Source organism: Monodelphis domestica, chromosome 2 (assembly GCF_027887165.1).
Source record: "Monodelphis domestica isolate mMonDom1 chromosome 2, mMonDom1.pri, whole genome shotgun sequence".
In the NCBI taxonomy this organism is placed as follows: domain Eukaryota; kingdom Metazoa; phylum Chordata; class Mammalia; order Didelphimorphia; family Didelphidae; genus Monodelphis; species Monodelphis domestica.
The window spans coordinates 413,070,809-413,090,915 of NC_077228.1; the positions used below are offsets into that span (position 1 = coordinate 413,070,809).

A 20,107-nucleotide genomic window follows, 5' to 3' on the forward strand; every position below is an offset into this window, starting at 1 on the left:
TTAATTAGATCACTGGCTTCCATTCATTCCTCTTTCTCATCAGTCTTTCCTGTAGCTATCAAAGTAATCTTCATGAAGCATTCATCTCACTCAGGCTGTCCTTGGCACTAGAACTTTTATGTTTCCCTCTTACTTTTAGGATAAAATATAATCTCCTCTGCTTGGCTTTTCTTTTCTCTTTTAGATGCCATTTATTTTAATTTAAACATATATAACATAATATAACAATAATATATAATACATGTATTTGTTATAAACATGGGATGAATTATAACAAACATGTTTATCCAAGAGAAACAAAATTTACATTAGTTAGTTTCAAAAATCTCTCTTGTTCTTTTTTTCCTTCTGTCCCACCTCTCTCCCCTCCCCAAGAAGGCAAATAATATGATAAAGGTTGTACATATATTATCATACAACACATTTTCCTGCTCATCATGTTATGAAACAAGACACATATTGCTTACACTAGAGAAAAATTCATGGAGAAAATAAAGTGAAGAAAGTCCTTCCAAAATAGGCTCCAGTCTTCCCTTCCCAGACTCTTTTCATATTACTTCTCTGCATGCAATGCACATCGTTCTTCTCTCTAGGCAGACTGGCCCATTTGACGTTGCCCAAACTCAGTATGCTATTTACCCCCTCTATTCTTTGCCTTGGTTCAGATTTTATCCTCTGCCATACCCTGGTGAAAACTGATCTCAGCACATGGTCTAAATCAGATTGGGAGTACTAGTAAGTAAGGAGGAACATTTATCTCAAGCACATGAAGACTTCCCTCAGTGGAATGGGCAGATGAGAACAATTTGTTCCAATGGCCGCAAAGGTAGCTGAAGAAGGTATTATGGAGCCCGTAGAGCTTGGTCAGACATCAAATAGGCCATCCTGTATCCTAAGCCATTGCCAGTCCTCCTGATTTTTATTTGGCCTCTGGACTTCTATGACTAAAAGAGACAGTGAGGTTGATGACTTTGTTTCACTTAATCCAATTCACAGGCAAGGCAAGACATCACCCTGTGATGTTATTGGTCCTCTTCAAAATGAAGGAGGAACAATAACCCCAACCCGGAACCATACTCCTGGTTATCTTTTATTTCTTAGAGTCTCTGGAGCTATTTAATGCTCAGATTATGTGCCCTCATAAAGTCTTTTTCCGCCAACCCTTTAGTCATTAGTGCTTTCTCACTCCTTAAATGATCAAATTGGTTACTTCAATTAATTAATTAATTAATATTTCAATCAAAATGTTACTGGGTGCCTAATTTGTGCCAGAAATACAAAGAAAAACATGAAACAGCCTTAAATAACTCACAATTTAGTTGGAGTAGACACCAAGAATATACTTTTGTATCTCTCTATGTATACATATATAAATGCAAATGCAAATGTGGCTATAAAGAGTAAATAGATGATAGTTAGTGACATCTTTAAATACAACCCATTAAAATGAGATTCTTGGTGGCTCAGTGGATTAAGAACCAGAGCTAGAGATTAGAGGTGCTGGGTTCAAATTTAGTCTCAGACACTTCCTAGTTGTGTAAACCTAAGCAAGTCACTTAACTTCCATTGCCTAACCATTATTGCTCTTCTGCCTTGGAACTACTACAAAGTAATTTTTCTATGATGGAAGGTAAGGGTTTAAAAACAAGTAAAAGAAAACAGAATGGGGGTTCTTAACCTTGTGGGTCATGAATTCATTGAGAAATCTTATGAAGTCCTTGGGAGCTTCTCAAAACAATGATTCTATTATGCTTTGTTTTGTTTTTGTAAAATTTAAATAAATATCCAATAACCCCAAGTATTATATTTGTAAGGTTTATTAATAATCACTTGAAGTAGAAGAAAATAAAAAGAACAAACATAAAAACCTGAGTTTAAAATACCTGAGTAAAATTTTCCTGCCTCTCAACTCATCCCATCTCCACAGCCACATTTCAGGGAGAAGAGAGAGCTAGAGGGAGGAGCTACACAAAAACATATGATCCCTACCTTAGCATGAGCAAGGAACATGGGGAACTGAGAAAAAGAGTTTCTGGGGAGCCAATTCTAATTATACATTTTGAATTTGTTATTAGAAGAAATGTTGACTTTCAGTTAGAAGATAGTGAAAATGAAGGTGTATTTTTTCTCCATCTAGGTTCACATACCCCATGTAATCGATTCACATCTCAGTTTAAGAACCTTTGTTCTAAACTTTAGTAATCAATTAGGAAATGAGACAGTAGAAAGTATTGCATTTTCTTTGGTAGAGGGGGAAATTCTTTTCTGATTTCATTAAGCAGTTCCAAAATATTTTTATGTATCACTTTTGTCTCCCTAATTTCAATTCCCATATAAAAGTTTCTTTTATTCCTTGTCTACTCTGTATTCCCCTAGAGGCATTGTTTTAGATTGTTCCCATGTGAATTATAAGGTCAAAACTCAAGTATTTCAGAATTCCCCTACAAATGAGATCATTTCCTTTGAGAAAACTTGAATATGTTTTTGAAGCCAGAAATGAGAGACAAAAAAAGACCGCCTCCTCTCCTAATAAAAGTAGTTGTTGAATCATTTTGTGTTGGATGTTTTACTTATTCTTATAGTTGTAGTGTAGTTTTTATCCAAAAATCATTTCAGTTGATCAAAGCAAATATCATTGTTTTCTCATTTACCATTTTATAATGACCCAATAATACTAATCAAATGCCATCCCAATTGTTTTGTTGTAATAGTGTAATAGAAAATGCACTGGGGGCAGCTAAGTGGTGCAGTAGAGAGAAAGCCAGGTCTAGAGATGGGAGGTCCTGGGTTCAAATCTGGTCTCAGATACCTCCTAGCAGTGTGACCCTGGCCAAATCACTTAACTCCAATTGCCTAACCCTTACTGCTCTTCTGCCTTGGAACTGATATGTAGTATTGATTCTAAAACAAAGGAAGGAAGGAAGGAAGGAAGGAAGGAAGGAAGGAAGGAAGGAAGGAAGGAAGGAAGGAAGGAAGGAAGGAAGGAAGGAAGGAAGGAAGGAAGGAAGGAAGGAAGGAAGGAAGGAAGGAAGGAAAGAAGGAAAAAAGGGATGCTGGGATTTAGAGTCCTGGGGAAAAAAATCTAATTATACAATCCCTCCCTATGATTCTATTGGGAAATGAACATAAGGAAATCTCCCAGATTTACATGCCTAGTTTCCCAAATCAGAACACATAATCAACTTATATCTCTAAAGATCTTTAAATAGAGGTACATACAAAATTATACTTTTAAGGGGAACTTACAATAATTTGGGGGGAAAGGGGAAATAAAAGAGAAAGAGAACAAATCCAAGGATTGTTAGGCACATTAACAAAAAGCCCAACACCCAGATTAGCCTGGGATATATGGCTGAGTGATGAGGTATATGAATCAACTCTCAAAAGAAAATCAAAAACATCAAAAAAATCCAAATTAAAAAAAAAAGTAACTTCTGGATAAAACATAAAATATCAAAATCTCGTGTGTAAAAATTCTAAGGAAGGAAGAATAAGCCCAGAACATGTCCTCAAATCAGGATCCAATTAAAGTGACTTATGGTCCATAAGCCTATAGTAGCAATTATGCACTTACCCAATCAGTAGCCAGAACTACAGAAAATTTCCATTCCATAAAAGAGAGAGAGGAAAAAAGACTAGATTTTGAAGTAGAAAGGGAAATATCATTCCCTCATCTGATTTTACCTTTGTTTTCAGGGATGGGGGAGCCAAAATGGCAGCCAAACTGAGGTACTTGGTAGAAGTCTGTATCTGGCAAGTGGGAATCCTATGTCTGACTTTGCAAATAGCTGCTTCCTTGAACCCCAAAATAAATTCATGTCCCCTGTTTTATCACAGAATCTCATCAATCCCATTGAGATTGGTTGTTCTTCTTGACCTTGTGCTCCTTGGCACTGTGCAGTGGCTCTTTTGTGATCCCTTCTCCTGGAATCAGACACAATCATTAATCTAAGTCCCATAATATTTAACAATAAATGGCAGGTTTCCATAGTCTAAAGCTTTTGGGTATGCATTGACATCAGGGCTAATAGACATTTTAAACTTATCCTAGTACAAAATAAAAAAAACTATTAATACTGGTAGCATGCTTGAAATACAAAAAAAATGAGAGAAAAAAGAAAACTCAAATACTCTTGCACAGACAGGCAAAAAATAATAAAATTTTTAAAAAATCAAAATATATTGTTCACATTCCATGAAAAGGTGGCAGCCAAGTAGAGACACAACACAAAGGTTTCTCACCTCAAAATGAGATCCATTTCCTTTTTAACTTGATAATGATCCATAGTATGAGTGCACATGATTTTCACCAAGTAACAACTTTTTAAAACAGTAGTACAGCAGCTATTGCACATTCAAAGAAGTAACAAAATCCACAAAATCATAAGAGTACATTAAATTCTCCAAAGGTTACTAATCCAAGTTTTTATGGAGTTCTACAATGGCATTTTCTCCAGGCATGGCATAGGATGGTACAAATAAAGACAGTACAACACAATGGCTAATAGCCAAAATACAGTAATAGAAAGTGACATAGCCTAATAGAATATTATAGATTAGATTAATGTGTAAACTTAAAAAACAAAATTGAATTTTAAAGCAAACAATCAGCAAATACAATATATGTGACAGGATGTGAGCAATGGATTTGAGAGTATTTTTCTCCAATTCTGATAGCTGCATTACAGAGACTTCTTCACTATTTGGAGGGGAACAAACTGAAACATTTAATATCAATAAGGCAAATGGAGTCTGGAAAGACTTAAAATTCACCTCCAGACTTTTTAAGGTTCCTTCCTCTCCCGAGTATCAGCATCCATCTAGATTACTTTGGTCACACTTCTGGGGTTCCCCATACCTGCACTGAGTATAGTGTGGACCAATCCCATCTTGGAAGTGTTGCAGAGACTGGGTAAAATTTCCCTTCTGCATCTTGAGATTACTCGAGATATATTTCAGTTGGTTTTTGTGGGGAGGAATGGATAAATTTCAAAGTATCCAGTTGGTACAAGTACTCCCAGGAATGGTAGTAAGAAAAGACATCCTAAACCTTTGAGCTGCATGAGCTCTGTAATGTTCTCCCAGAATGGAAGCTGTTTGAGATAAGCAGGAAACTGGGCCATGCTTGCAATCCTACTTCCTGTCTGTAGGTGGTATGTACTGGCTAGGAGTAAAGTTAAGAGGTTTGGAAGGGTAACCTTCCTTCACCACCACCACCACCCCCTCCCCGTAAAAACACCAGGGAGCCACTTGATTCCACTACCACGTGGGCAAGGGACTGCTGCTTCCCTTGATTGCTCTCCCCAGCTATGTGGGCAGGGAGTTAAGAGGATGGAAGCTTCCCTCAGGTAAAAGCCTTTAGGAGGCTAATTTTGCCTAAGAGAAACACCAGGGCTTCCAAGGCAGGAGCAAGCACTCAGCTGTTAGCAATGTAAGGAAAATGGGGATTTATACCTCACACTCCTCAAAGGAAATTGGCTCACAAAGACCCCCAGGCATTGTCTGGTCATATGTGGGAGGCAGCAGCAGCAACAACAACAGCAACAGCAACAACAGCTACAGGAGGAAGAAGAGGAGCAGTGAGGGTGGCAGAAGCTTTTAAAATTAATCTGCTTTTTTGTCTATTAAAAAAAATGTTCTACCAATTTAGAGAGGAACACGGGTTCTAAACTCCAGACTTCTGTTCACCTACAATGTAAAATTTAAATATCCAGTAACTCCAAGAATTATATTTTATAAGATTTATTAGTAATAACTTGAAGTAGAAGAAATACAAGAACAAAAGTAAAAACCTGAGTAAAGCCATGTGAATAAAGTTCTTCTGCTTGGCACTCACCCAACTGCCACAACCACCTTCCAGGGAACAGAGAGCAAGGGTGGAGGTACACAAAACTTATATCTTCCTTATTTATGTTTGTTACATAACATTGATGCATAAATGGGATGCTCTCCAGGGAGAGAGTCCCTGGAGAGAAAATTCTAATTACACAGAGGGAGGAAGGGAGGAAGGAGGAAGAAAGGAAGGGAGGGAGGAAAGAAGGAAGGGAAGAAAGGAAGAAATAAGGGAGGAAGAAAGGGAGAGAGGAAGAGAGGGAGAGAGGAAGGGAGGAAGGGAGGAAGGAAGAAATGTACTAAGCTAAGGGTCATGAGACCTATGTCTTCATAATTTTTCTACTCAGAGCTATAACTAGGGTAAGACAACTAGGGCTTTGTTCTCAGAAATTTAGAAGGCTCTGAAAATGTGCTCTCTAGCCTATCATGTAAAGGATGCTGGGTTTGGATTCAGAGAACACTGGCTTTAAATCCTTGCTCAGATACTTGCTATCTTTGTGATAATGGGAAAATTATTTCCCTTCCTTGGGTTTTAGCTTTGTTATCTGTAAAACGAGAAAGTAATAAGGTGTCTCCTAGTTCTGTACCTGTGATAGTAAACCTATGGCACATGTGCTAGAGGGGACACTCAGAGCCCTCTCTGTAGGCATGCCCACATTTGTCCCAACACAGAGTTAGCAAAGGTTCATTACTAGAAAGCCAGAGAGACATGGGGCTGGGCTCTTCCCCTCTCCCTCTCCATGTGTGCCTGAGCACATCACCCTCTCTTCTAAAAGGTTTGCCATCACTGTTCTATACCAATATGCCTTTACTAAATAGCTGAATTTTACTCCTAATTTGCAAGAACAATGAACTAAAATAGAAACCTGTATGGTTACATTCTTTTAGGAAACAATATGATAAATTGGAAATTGAAGGGATTTCCATCACTTGGAGAATGACTTAACAGATTGTGATATATGATAATGATGGAATACTATTCTGTTATAAGAAATGATGAACAGGATGATTCCAGAAAGAGCTGGAAAGACCTTCATGGACTGATGCAGAATGAAATAAGCAAAAGCAGGAGAACAGTGTACACAGTAACTGAAACATTGTGGAATGATCAGCTGTGATAGAATTAGCTACTCTCAGCATATAGTGATCCAGAACAATTCTGAGGGACTTATGACAAAATGCTATCTACTTCCAGAGAAAGAACTGTTATGATAGAGGTGGGCAGTGGGCAGTGATGGGTAGTGATAGAAGCAGGATCTTCATATTCTGAAATCCTGTATTTCCCAAGAGTTAACACTAGTTAAGCATAAATTGCAAAATCTGTATTATTAATCAGTTAACCATTCTGTATTATTAATTGCTCATAATGGTTTTATACATTCTGTTCTATCCAGCAGCTCCTTGCTGTTGTATATTATTAATTGTTTATACTGTTCTGTTTTTACCTTAGTTCTGAACTGTTAGGAATTATTAATCACCCATAATGGTCGTCTACTGTACTTCCCTGTGTCCCCCTCTTTGATAAGGGCATTCCAGAAGAGTAGTGAGACATATTCTACATTAACAAATGATGACAGGTAGAACAACAGGGGGAAACATGGGACATGTACACTAAGGGGATCCCCAAAATCTGTGCATACTCCTTTTTTGGTTTCCTCGAGTTCATCTATGATGTATTATATTTCCAAATACACCTCCACCTTGGATTTGGATCCACCTCCTCAATGCCCATTTTCTGGAGTTTTCAGCCTACAATGCCCTGTTATGCCCTGGGGTGGGTTATTCTTGGAAAAGGTAGAGATTTCTCTGGAACGGAGGCAATGAACCCCTTAGTAAATCTAGACTCTTAATAAAAATGCAAACTTTGAACCACTCCTGGGCTGTTCCACTAGGCCCTAGGGCTATTCCATTAGTCCAGGGAGCCATTATGTCAACCCTGGGGGGCTATTCCACCACCCTTTGGACTACTTCACAAGTCCTGAGGCTATTTTATTAGCTCCTAGATTTCATCAATCTAGACTATTATACCATCTTAAAAACCTCTTTAAATAAAATTCTTTCATACTTCTGGATTAAAGGGAATTTTGAACCTTCCAAACTAAGGGCAAGACCCTACTACAAACTTGAGTATTTTTCCCTCAACAGTTGGAGTCAGAATGAAGATGAAAGTATACAATTTTTAACTTTAGTTTATTTGGATTTTTGTTTTTATATGATATATAATACGTGTATGACCCAGATCGAACTGTTTGCCAGCACTAGAAGGGGGAAGGGAAGGGAGGGATCAAGACAATTTGGATCACATATCTTCAGAAAACTTATGTGGAAATTTATTATTACATGTAAGTATAAAAATAAAAGATCTTTATAATGGAAGAAAAAAAAGACACAATCCAGTGGCTTGCTTCCCCCTCCCTTACCACCTTGCAGGAGCCCCAGTTGATCTCTTCCACATTCCTTCCATCTAATTGTCCTAGAGTCTCCATTCAAGTCAGTACTTTGGGGTCTCTGTTTCCCCACTATAGGATTGTATTCCAGAAAATAGTATCTTCCTCCAAGTTGGATGTGTCTTAAAAATTAATTTGAAGGTATAATTTTTGAAGCTTGCCCTACCTGTTAGAATTGTTAGTTGTAATTCTGGCTCTGTCATGAAGTACTTCTATGTCCATAAATCAATTACTTTTCCTCTAAGGGCCTCTTTTTTATTTATCTTTACAATGAGAAGTTTGTACTAAGTGACCTCTAAAGTACTTTGTATGATTCCAAGATGGAAGGTAAGGGTTTTAAAAAATAAATAAATAAAATAAAATAAAATACTTTCCAGTTCTAACATTCTATGGAATTTTATTTAAATTAATGCATCACTGTGCAACCCCATCATCCCAGGTTTATATTCTCAGTCTGTAGGATCTGGAGCTTCAGAGTAGATACCCAAACTCTAAGTAGTGATTAAACAGGTGAAAATAAGTGATCTGAACTCAATAGGGGAAAGGAAAGATGTTTTATGCTTTTATCAATCCTACTTCTCCATTCCTCCTAGCTCCTGGATTGGTTTTGTTTTTATGGAAACCTAAGTACATGGTGAGGTTACTGTTGTTGAGGAAAGTAAGCTTGGGCTACTGCCATGGGAAGAGAGGCAAAGGGTCTTTGAAGAAGCAGGCCATTGGAACATTACCTGCTAGTTGACTTGGGTATTGGGTTAAAGGATGTTGATAAGAGGGCTTTTAGCTGAAATTGTTGTTGTTTTAAAACCTCACCTTCCCTCTTGGAATCAATACTGTGTATTGGTTCCAAGGTAGAAAGAGTGGTAAGGGCCAGGCAATGGGGATCAAGTGACTTGCCCAGGGTCACACAGCTGGGAAGTGTCTGAGGTCAAATTTGAACCTAGGACCTCCCATCTCTAGACCAGGCTTTCAATTCACTGAGCTACCCAGCTGTCCTCGACAAATAGTTTACATATATCTATATTGGTACATGTTGTCTCCCTTAGATAGGTTTAAGCCCTCAAGTACAGGAACTATTTCATTTTTGTCTTTGTATCCCCAGAACCTAGCCATGCTAACTTTCAATTCCACTTTTTTTTTGTTTTAAACATTTACCTTCTGTCTTAGAAAGCTAAAGACTTTTTGGAGGGTAAGGACTAGGCAATGGAGGTTAAGTGACTTGCCCAGGGTCACAACAGGAGGTATCTGATATCATATTTGAATCCTGGATTTCCTATCTGCAGACCTGGTGCTCTATCCACTGGGCAACTTAGCTGCCTTTCAACTATATATTTAAAAAAAAAAAAACAACCATCTTACTTTCCATCTTTGAATCAATATTTGTTTTGGTTCCAAAGTAGAGTGGTAAGGGCTAGACAATGGTGATTAAGTGACTTCCAGCTAGGTAGTATCTGAGGTCACATTTGAAGCCAGGACCTCCCTTCTCTAGACCTGGCACTTAGAGCCACCAAGTTGCCCCCTTCCCAACTACTTTCAAAACACGTGAATGAAAGCTACAAAATTGAGTTAAATTGTTTCAAAGTTCAGAGTAATTAATGCTTTTAACATGTGAAATGGATGATGGAAAATAATCCATTAAAAAAAAGAATGTCTTGAAATGTTAATACCCTTCTCTAAGAAAGAGCTTTGAGAGAGAGAGACAGAAAGACAGAGAGAGACAGAGACAGAGAGAGAGACAGAGATCGAGAGATCACCTTTTCTCAACTTCCTCTCTATAATAGAAGAGAGCACTGGAAGAGGAGGGAGGGAGCCGATGATCACTCCTCTCCCCTCAACCCCCCATTCCTCCCTGTTTGATTAATCGGGGGCAGAATCGTGCTCCTGTTTTCAGGGATCTTTCCTATCAGAGCTCTAATCTCTGGAGAATCCAAGCCTACAAAGCGATAACATCTGCTGCCTATTATTTCCCCAGCTCTGTTGTGATTAGTCCATATGATAAGTCTGGCCAATTGCTATTAGGGTAAGATTGCTGCACTCCCTCCGTCAGGGCGCTGAAGCTGTCGCTTCTGGTCTGTGGCCCCTGCTAATTTGCCAGCACAATTTCCAATATCTGCTAGAATCCCACAAGGAAATCTCATTGCCTTGCAGGGGCAATAGGCGGAGTCATTCGAGACAGAAGGCGAGCACTGATAATAGAAGGAAAGGTTTATCAATTAACTTCGGAGCAGCTTTGCTCTGACAACTACAGGACCCCTCCCCGCCATTTCACTAGCATCATGCTTCGGAAGCTGCGCGAGAACACTTTGGGTTGTGGGACGCCTGCAACAATGAATTATCAGTAAGTTGCAATAGCTGTCAGGGCCTCTCATGAAACATACTAGCCTTGTCCCGACAAGGAAGTGACAGATTTAAGATCCACGATAAAACAAACATTTCTGGACTTGACCAGTGTGGTGATTTCTTTTGCTCTCCTCTGCATATTTGTTCCAAAGATCGACTTTATCTTTTTTTTTTTTATTCAATGGGGAGTAGTGCAGAATAGAGAAAAAAAAAACAATTTAAAAAATATAAAGAAAATTATGAAAATAAAAGCAGTCCTGACCCCAAATTCATCTCTATTACTAAAGAAGACTCTTTTAGCTTTCCAAATAAATCTCCCTCTCCCTACATTGTCTCCACCCCTAATCTATGCCGAATGAGCATAATAGTTGGAGAATGTCCAACTGGTAGGTTGGTTTATCATCTGAGATTCAAGTCCTTAAAAGACTACGTAGTTCTGCACGTTACAGAACTTATTAATATCACCTACAATATTGTCTATGCCCCAGATCCTCCAAAGGTACAGATTAAAGAGACTTCTGCAATAATAGCTATCATTTATGTACTACTTTAAAGTATAAAAAGCTTTTTGTGAACATCTCACTTTATCCTCAAAATAACCCTGGGAGATAGGGCTGTTTTTATCCCTATTTTATAGAAGAGGAAACTGAGGCAGATAGGTTAAGTGACTCATCCAAGGTTACACAACTATACGTAAGTGTCTGAAACTGGATTTTAACTCTGGTCTTCCTGACTCCAGATCCAGTACCATCCATTGCATCATCTAGCTGTCTCACTAGGGAAAATAGAAAATAATGAGCAGTGGTGTCAATAAAAAGAAAAAAATAGTCATTTCAAATGATCTCCCCTACTTGGTTGAATTGACAGATTGCTTCCTATAGGTAGCAAAAGAATGTAGAGATGGAGATCACAGAAACAAAGCCATTTTCTTAATGAACAATGCATAAATTTATTTATTCTAGATGTAAGAAAATCTCACTTATTTTTTTAACCTTCATACCCTTGTCTTCTATCTTAGAATCATTACTTTGTATTGGTTCCAAGATAGAAGAGTGGTAAGGACTAGGCAATAGGGCTTAAGTGATTTGCCCTGGGTCACATAGCTAGGAAGAATTTGAGTTCATACTTGAACCCAGGACCCCTCATCTGCCAGTCTGGCTCTCTATGCACTGACCAATCTAGCTGCCCACTTTACAGTATTTTTCAAATGTAACTGATGGTACAAATTTTCTGAAAAATCAATACTTCCTGTTTTATCTCCAAAGTAGACTGGATTGATAGTTCAGCATTAAAATATAAGAATAAATATGCTGTTATTTAGTCATTTAAACATGTCTGACTCTTTGTGACTCCTTTTGGGGTCTTCTTGGCAAAGAAAATAGAGTGGTGTTTTTTTAATACAAATCAAGATTTTTTACAGACATGCAGAAGTGTCCCTGAAGAGTTAATGTTTCTACAAAAAGGTTCTAAAAACAATAAAAAAAATAGCATGAAATCACAAGATGTTAAGAAATATCACACTACAATAAATACAACTGTTTCCTTCATGGCCTCAATCACACATGAGTATAAAGAATTCCACTAAGGATGTAGCCAAAGCTAGTAGAAGGCATGGTCCAACAAAAAACTTAAAATTTTAAATTCTACAACAGAACGTGAGTGAGTGTGTGTGTGTGTGTGTGTGTGTGTGTGTGTGTGTGTGTGTGTGTGTAGGACAGGAAGTATGTACAATACAGATAGACACACTAGATTTGCAATCCTTTCTCCCAGCTTTCCCTTATTCCCCTCTATCCTATACTATTGTTTAGTCATTTAATCATGTCTGACTCTTTGTGACTCTATTTGGGGTCTTCTTGGCAAAGAAAATGGAGTGGTTTGACATTTCCATCTCCATTTCATTTTATAGATGAAGAAACTGAGGCAAGCAGGGTTAAGTGATTGCCTAAGTGCGCATAGCTTATAAGTATCTAAAGCTATATTTGAACTCAGGTCCTCCTGATTCCTGGGCCAGAACTCTCTCTGTCCACTGTTTTACCTAGCTGCCCAAAAAGTAAACTGACTTGATTTAGGGGGTACCTATTTATGATTCCATATATATGTAGGAAACTTTCTATAGAGGAAGATTAGGAGTTACTCTGTGACAAAATCTTAGAGAGCTGTCTGGGGAAGTTACAGGTTAAGTAACTTGCCTAGGTCAGCATTAACAACATTTTTGCATGCCAATACTTCACCAACACTGGCCTAGGGGAACCCAGTCAAGGCCCTAGGGACTTGAACTCAAGTTTTCTGTTTTCCAGGAGTATCTCTCAATCCACTATGTCTTGCTAACTTTAATTACTCATTAGCATAAACAATTCTTTAAGGATCTACAGTTAAGTATCTTCCCCCTTTCCCATGTCAAGAATAGTTTTATTTCTCATCACACCAACATTTTAGAGTTAATATGCCATTTGCGGATAGAAGGTTGGACTTAAAAGACTAAAGTTTAAATCATTAGCTGTGTAACTATGTAAATCATTTAATCAGATTCTCAGTTTCCTCATCTGTAAAATGAAGGATTGGACTCAATATCTACAATCCCTTCTAGCTCAAAATCTTTAATTGTATCATCCATATGAAAATTAAAAAAAAATTCCTATGTATATTGGACCTAGTGGTCTGTCAGGAGCCAGCCTGACAATGGTTGGGGGTCCTCAAAGGTGTGTAAGAAGAGTGATACATACACTATGGGACCAGGAGGGCCATATTGCAGATGGCAATCAAGACACTTTATTGAAAGTTACATCCTCATTTATAGGGGGAGCAAAACAGGCTGGATCTTCAACACACATTTTCCTTATCCATGGTAACAAGCAATGATTAACAGAGACCTTGAACAGTCATAATGTGATGCCATAAATTAGTGATTTTCTAGGGTACATCTTATGCAAGGATTGGAAGATTGGGGGAGGTGGTGTCCATAGGTTACATGATACATACACAAAAGTTTGCCTGGGTTACCTATACCTTCAGAAGTTGCTATCGATATGGGATACAAACATGCTCTAGATAGAGAAGGAAAGGAGGGGGAATGTGGTTGGGGACTTTCTGCTTTATAGGCCTGAGCTTTGCTCAGGGTCTCTGGATCTGGGATTTTTTCTGAGGGTCTTACTTAGCCTGCTACATTTCATCTCTTTTCATTAAAAAAAGGAGAAAATGAGCTAACATTCAATGGACTGAACTGTAAAAACACCCTGTCTAGGATCACTTCCTTAATTCATACTCACACTTTCAGATTAGATGTACAAAAAGGCAGTTACAACTTTTAGGATTCTAGGTGTAATCCTTGTGGATGTTGACATTCAGTACACTGTAGCTCCTGAGCCCCCAAAGGGTATATTTCATTTTAAGAATCAACCAAGAAAACTCTCCACCCAATAGACACATGTTGGGAGAATAAGTACAGCTTAAAGACAGGCATATGTATGGGGAATACATTTGGCCAAAGCAATTCAGAACTCTGGAAACACAGGACCCCAGTGTCCTTTCTTTCCTTCTAGAGTTGGAAATCTTCAGTGTCCTTCCTCTCACTGGAACTGTTCTCAGAAAGATAATCAATCAGTCAATAAACATGTATTAAACACCTACAATGTGTCAAGTACTGTGCTACTAAGTTCAGGGTCTACATAAAGAAACAAAAGACAGTTCTTACCGTCAAGGAGCTTGCATTCGAAAGCAAGCTATATACAAAAGAAATCATAAATAATCAAAAGAGGGAAGGTACCAGAATTAAGAGTGGCTAGGGAAGGCTTTTTGGAGGAAGTGGGATTTTAGTTGGGACTTAAAGGAAGTAAGCAAGGTTGTTAACTGGGAGCAGAGAAGTGAGAACATTCTAGGCATGAAGACTAGACAGAAAAAGTGCAAGAAAAGAGATGGGATATCTTGATCATGGGACAGTCAGGAGACCAGGGTCACTGGACCAAAATGTGGGAAGTAAGATGTTAGACAACTAGAAAGGTAAGAGGGCTTTATGTTTATGAAATTCAAAGTTTCTGAAGGACTTTGAATGCCAAATAGAGCATTTTATATTTGCTCCTGGGAGCTATAGGAAGCCACTAGAGTTTATTGAGTTGGGGGAAAGGGAACTATGTGACATGATCAGACCTTTGCTTTAGAAAAATCATGTTAGTGGCTGAAATGAGGATGGATTAGAGTGGGAAGGGACTTGAGGCAGGCTAACTCACCAGAAGGTTATGGTAATAACCAACACATGAGGTGATGAGTGCCTGTACTAGAATAATGGAAATATCAAAAGAGAGAAGAGGGCTTAATCAAGAGATATTATAAAGATGAAATCAACAGGCCTTGACAGCAACTGCTTATGGGGAGTGAGAGATAATGGAGAATACTGAATGAATCCTAAATTCCAAGCCTGCGGATTGGGAGTAATAAGAAAAGTTGGAGGAGAGGGTTTAGGAGGAAAGAATATTAGTTCTGTTTTAAACATATTGAGATTAAGATGTCTACTAGACATCCCCTTTGTGATGTCTGAAAAGCAGGTGGAGATACAAGACTGAAGATCATCAGAGAGGTTGGGGCAGAAAAAGTAGATTAAAGAACCATCAGCATAGAGTTGGTAATTAAATCCAAAGGAGCTGATGAGTTGAAAAAGTGAAGTAGTATATATAAAGAGAAGAGAAGTGGGCCCAGGACAGAAGCCTGAGGGACATAATTTAGAGGGTATGATCTGGAGGAGGATCTAGCAAAGAAGAGAGAGAAGGAGAAAGATGGATGGGGAGAAAACCAGGAGAGAGTATGTCTTGAGAACCTAGAGAAGAAAGAATATCAAGGAGGAGAAAGTGATCAATAATGTTGCAGGCAGCAGAAAGGTCAAGGAGAATGAGGATTGAGAAAAGGCCATTGGATCTGGCAGCTAAGAGATCATTAGTAACTTTGGAGAGAGCAGTTTCAGTGGAAAGACAAAGTCACAAGTCAGATTTTAAGGGTTAAAGAAGAACATGAATGGAGAGAAAGTGGAGGCATCTATTATAGTTGTTCTCTTCTGAAGGATTTAGCAACAAAACTCAGAAAAGATAAAGGACAATCGTTAGCAGGGATGGAAGGATCAAATGAGGGTTTTTCAGGATAGGGGATATCTGGGTATATCTGTAGACAGTAGAAGATGAATCAGTAGACAGGAAGAGACTAGAAATAAGTGAAAGAGTGGTGATGAGAGAGGGGATAATCTGTGGAAGGAGAGGGGATGGAATGAGATCTCTTGAACAAGTAGAGGAGCTAGCCTTGGTAAGGAGTAAGGCTACTTCATCATGTGAAACAGGGGTGAAGGAGGAATGAATGACAGAAGGTACTTGAGTGATAGGAGATGAGGGAGAGAGGACATATATATGTAAATATAATATAATATACACATATGTGTATATTTCTGTATCAAGAGAGTTCTATAGAAATATATATGCATACATTTATGTGTCTATATGTTATGTATGTATACAAATATATATTTAAAATCATCTTGGAGTCAGAGGGTTATAGATTCAGAGTTGGAAGGTCTGGAAGTGTATACAACACCCTCACTTCACTCCTAAGGAAATTGGGACCCAAAGATGGAAGACAGAAATGCCTGAGACCATATAAGTAGTAGGTGGCATGGCCAGTATTTTATTCAAGGCACTCTAAACTCAAATCCAATACTCTGTGTTTTTAAAAGAAAAGGAGATTTCTTCCCTTCCCTCCTTGGTAGAATGACAGATTCTGAGGTCAGGAATTATTTTGTGTACTTGTAATCATAACATCTCACACAAGGCCTTGTACATAGTAGGTGCTAACTAAATGCTAGTTGAAATAAAATTAATTTAACTGAATTGAGATGAAACAGACATTTTAACTTTTTTTGTTATTAGCTGTATGAATTTGAGCAAGTCACTAAACTTGGTCTACTTCAGTTTCCTCCTCTGCAAAATAGCAATTATAAAAACACCTATTTCCCAGGGTTGTTGCAAGTATAAAACGAGAGATGTTATTTGTAAAATGCTTTGCCAACATTAAATATATATAGATATATTATATATAATTAGCTACATAAATGATAGTTATTTTACTATTTTGGTAATAATTATTACTATTAATGGTTAGTTTACTAGTTAAATAGTATGAATAGTTATTCATATATAACATTACTATTATCACATCATTATTCAATATTCATCATTAATTTAATTTAATTTAACCTTAGTTAAAACAGGTTAATCAGGGCAGCTTGGTGGTACAGTGGATAGAGCACCAGGCTTGAAGTTAGGAAGATATCTTCCTCAGTTCAAATCTGATCTCAGATACTTACTAGCTATGTGAGCCTGGGAAAGTCACTTCTCCCTATTTGCCTCAGTTTCCTCATCTGTAAAAATGAGCTGGAAAAGGAAATGGCAAACTTCTCCAGTATCTTTGCCAAGAAGATACTTAAGGGAATCATGAAGAGTCAGACATGATTGTAACAACTGAACAATAAAAGCACAGGTCAAATCTATACTGCAAACAAAATAAAACCAAACCAAACCCTTACTTTCCTTGTTAGAATCAATACTGATATTGGTTCCAAGGCAGAAGGGTGGTAAGGGCTAGGCAATGGGGATTAAGTGCCTTGCCCAGGGTCACACAGTTAGGAAGTATGGGAGGTCAAATTTGAACCCAGAACCACCCCTCTCTAGGTCTATCTCAGTCCACTGGGCTACCTAGCTGCCTATCCTTAAATACAATTGCTTTAGTCCAAAGTGTTCCAAAAAATAAGACATAAGCTTTTTTTGAAGTGTGGATGGAAGTTAGTGTGCAAGCGAAATTATTAGGCAAGTCTATTAAATTTTCTTTTGCCTTGTCAGATCAGTCTTAGTTAGGGCAATCAGGGATAGTATCCTCAAAAGAAAAGTCTATAATGGAGTTCAAGTGATTATTTATTGAACCATGTTTGGAATGATGTTGCTTTATGACAATGGTATATTTGATGCACCACTTCATTTGAAAGCAGAAAAAAGGGATGCAAAGCTAAAACACTAAAATTCCCAACAAGTCTGGTGAAAAATGAGATTTTTTTTCAATTTTCTTGTCTTGTGTTGAAATTATCAAGAGCATATTTAACTAACTTTGACTTGTCTATATAGACATAATCTACTCTTTCACCTCTTGCTTCCCATTCATAATGATTTACTTTGGGCACATAAGGCTTTTTCATCTCAAAAGCCAAGTCTACACAGCCAAGGTAAAACAGTGGTTATGCAATTAACTGGTGATTTCAAGTAATTTGGATTATTTATACCTCAAAGTGGCATTTTTCTGGTCCTGATTTGTATAGATTATCTGTCTGCAAAGTCTGCCTTTACCACCCCCCCCCCCAGTAAATAACTTATTCTTTCTAACATTTTCTACGCAGAACGAATTTGATTGCCCAACACACAGATGAGAAACAGGCTCCAGAAGGAAACTAGAGCTTTCTGTGATCACTTTAGTTTTCCAAAGTAGTAACAATAACTAGGGTATATAGAGTGCTCAGAGTTTTGCAAAGCATCTTACAAATATCATCTTATTTTATCTTCATAACAGCCCTGGAAATTGTCTCCATTTTACGGATGAGGAAACTGAAGCAAGCAATGATTCAGTGACTTTCCCAGGGTCACACATCTAGCTAATGACTGAGATGTTTAAATGCCTGACTCCAGGTCCATTCCCTGCTCTACCTAGCTAGCAGGGGGAGTTAGGTGGCCCAGTGGATAGAGTGCTAGTTCTGTAGTGAAGAAGACTCATTTTCCTAGTTCAAATATGGCCTCAGATAATTACTAGCTGGGAGACCCTTGGGCAAGACACTTAACCTTATTTGCCTCAGTTTCTTATCTGTAAAATGAGCTGGAGAAGGAAATGGCAAACTATTTCAGTATCTCTGCAAAAAAAAAAAAAAAACCTCCTAAAGGGGTCATGAATAGTTGGGCAGGACTGAAAAAGGGCAGAACAACAAACCCAGCTAGCTGCCTTTATCAGAGAAAACTGCATTTGGAATAAGGTAAAGATGAGAAATTAAATATGTGTAGGCACATAATGTGTAGGCACATAAAGGAATTTTGTATTAATGTGCCCCAGAAATAACTATGGGGTACATTAACATTTAGGTAATTGTGCTGGGAACCAGGCAGTAAAAATTGAAAAAAAAATGTCTCCCAAATGTCCCTGTGTGACTATGACTCTATCTGGAGATTTTCTTTATTTTTAAAGTTATGTTTTATTCCAAACAACAGCCCATCAGATAAAATCTCCCTTATAACAAAAAATACTTCTCTATTAAAAATCCCATCTCCTCTCTAATTTTCACCCTCTCCATATCTATAGATTTCTCATCATCTCTTCATCTAATATATATTTATCTTCTTGTTGTTAAGTTGTTTCAGTTATGTCCAACTTTCTGTGATCCTATTTTTTTTTAGCAAAAATAATGGGGTAGTTCGTTACTTCTTTCTCTGCTCATTTTACAAATGAAGAAACTAAAACAAGCAGAGTTAAGGGACTGGTCCAGGATTATACAGCTACTATCTGGGTCCAGATCTGAACTCATGAAGAGTCTTCCTGATTCCAAAGCCAGTGATTTGTCCACTGCACCACCTAGTAGATTCCTCTTTCATATATGTTGTGTCCCCCATTGGAATGTAAGATCCTTAAGTGCAGGGATTATTTGTGCCTTCTTTTATATTTATGGTTTACTTGGCACATAGTAAGTGAATGACAACCACACAGGTGCCATTGAAAAAATTCTAACCCCCCACCATCTCCCACCCTCCTACACAGCCTAACCACTTCTTGCTCACCAGTTCACCCCATAGCGGAATACCAAGCTGTACCTTGGAATATGGGCTCCCTACTCTGCTCTGCTCTGCTCAGTAACCACTAACTATGAGCTCCACTCATCCCCGTGCTCCTCCCTCTTTTCTCATTTTCAGTGAAACAAATTTGAGTCCCAAAGAATGATCCAATCGGAAAGGATTGTGATCTGGATCATGTTTCTCTCTGTATACCCTTCCCCTCAAATCTTGCCTTTCCCAAACTTCCCTTTTACTCTTCAGGGCACCACCATTTTCCCAGGCATCTTCAACTCCTCACTGGGTCAGGTACCAATTTTTGCTGTTTCTAGCTCCACATCTATACCCTTCTCTTCATTCAGGACGGCCTGGTTCAGGCCCTTATCACCTCTGGTCTGGATAATTACAATCGCTTCCTAATTGGTTTCTTTGCCCCAAGGCTTTCCCCATTCCAATCCATACTCCACACAGCTGCCAAAGGGATTTTCTTAAAGCATAGGGCTGACAAACAATTCCACCATTCACAGTAAACTCCAAGAGTTCCCTGTTGACTCTAGAATCAAGTACTATACATCTTTATCTCATCTTTCTTCAACTTCTACTTTCTCTAAGTTCTTAAGTGTATGTAATTATTAGTATAGTAGTAATAATGAATATGATAGT

The 20,107-nt window shown here is 38.1% G+C and overlaps 1 long non-coding RNA gene across 1 annotated transcript; it reads left to right on the forward strand.

The window, feature by feature from the left end:
• Positions 1–5,552: 5,552 nt before the first annotated feature.
• LOC103095639 (uncharacterized) lies at positions 5,553–10,710 on the forward strand. Its single transcript, XR_463003.2, has 3 exons — positions 5,553–5,882; positions 8,072–8,174; positions 10,425–10,710. It is a non-coding gene; the product is annotated as an uncharacterized LOC103095639 (long non-coding RNA).
• The last annotated feature ends 9,397 nt before the right edge of the window (positions 10,711–20,107 follow it).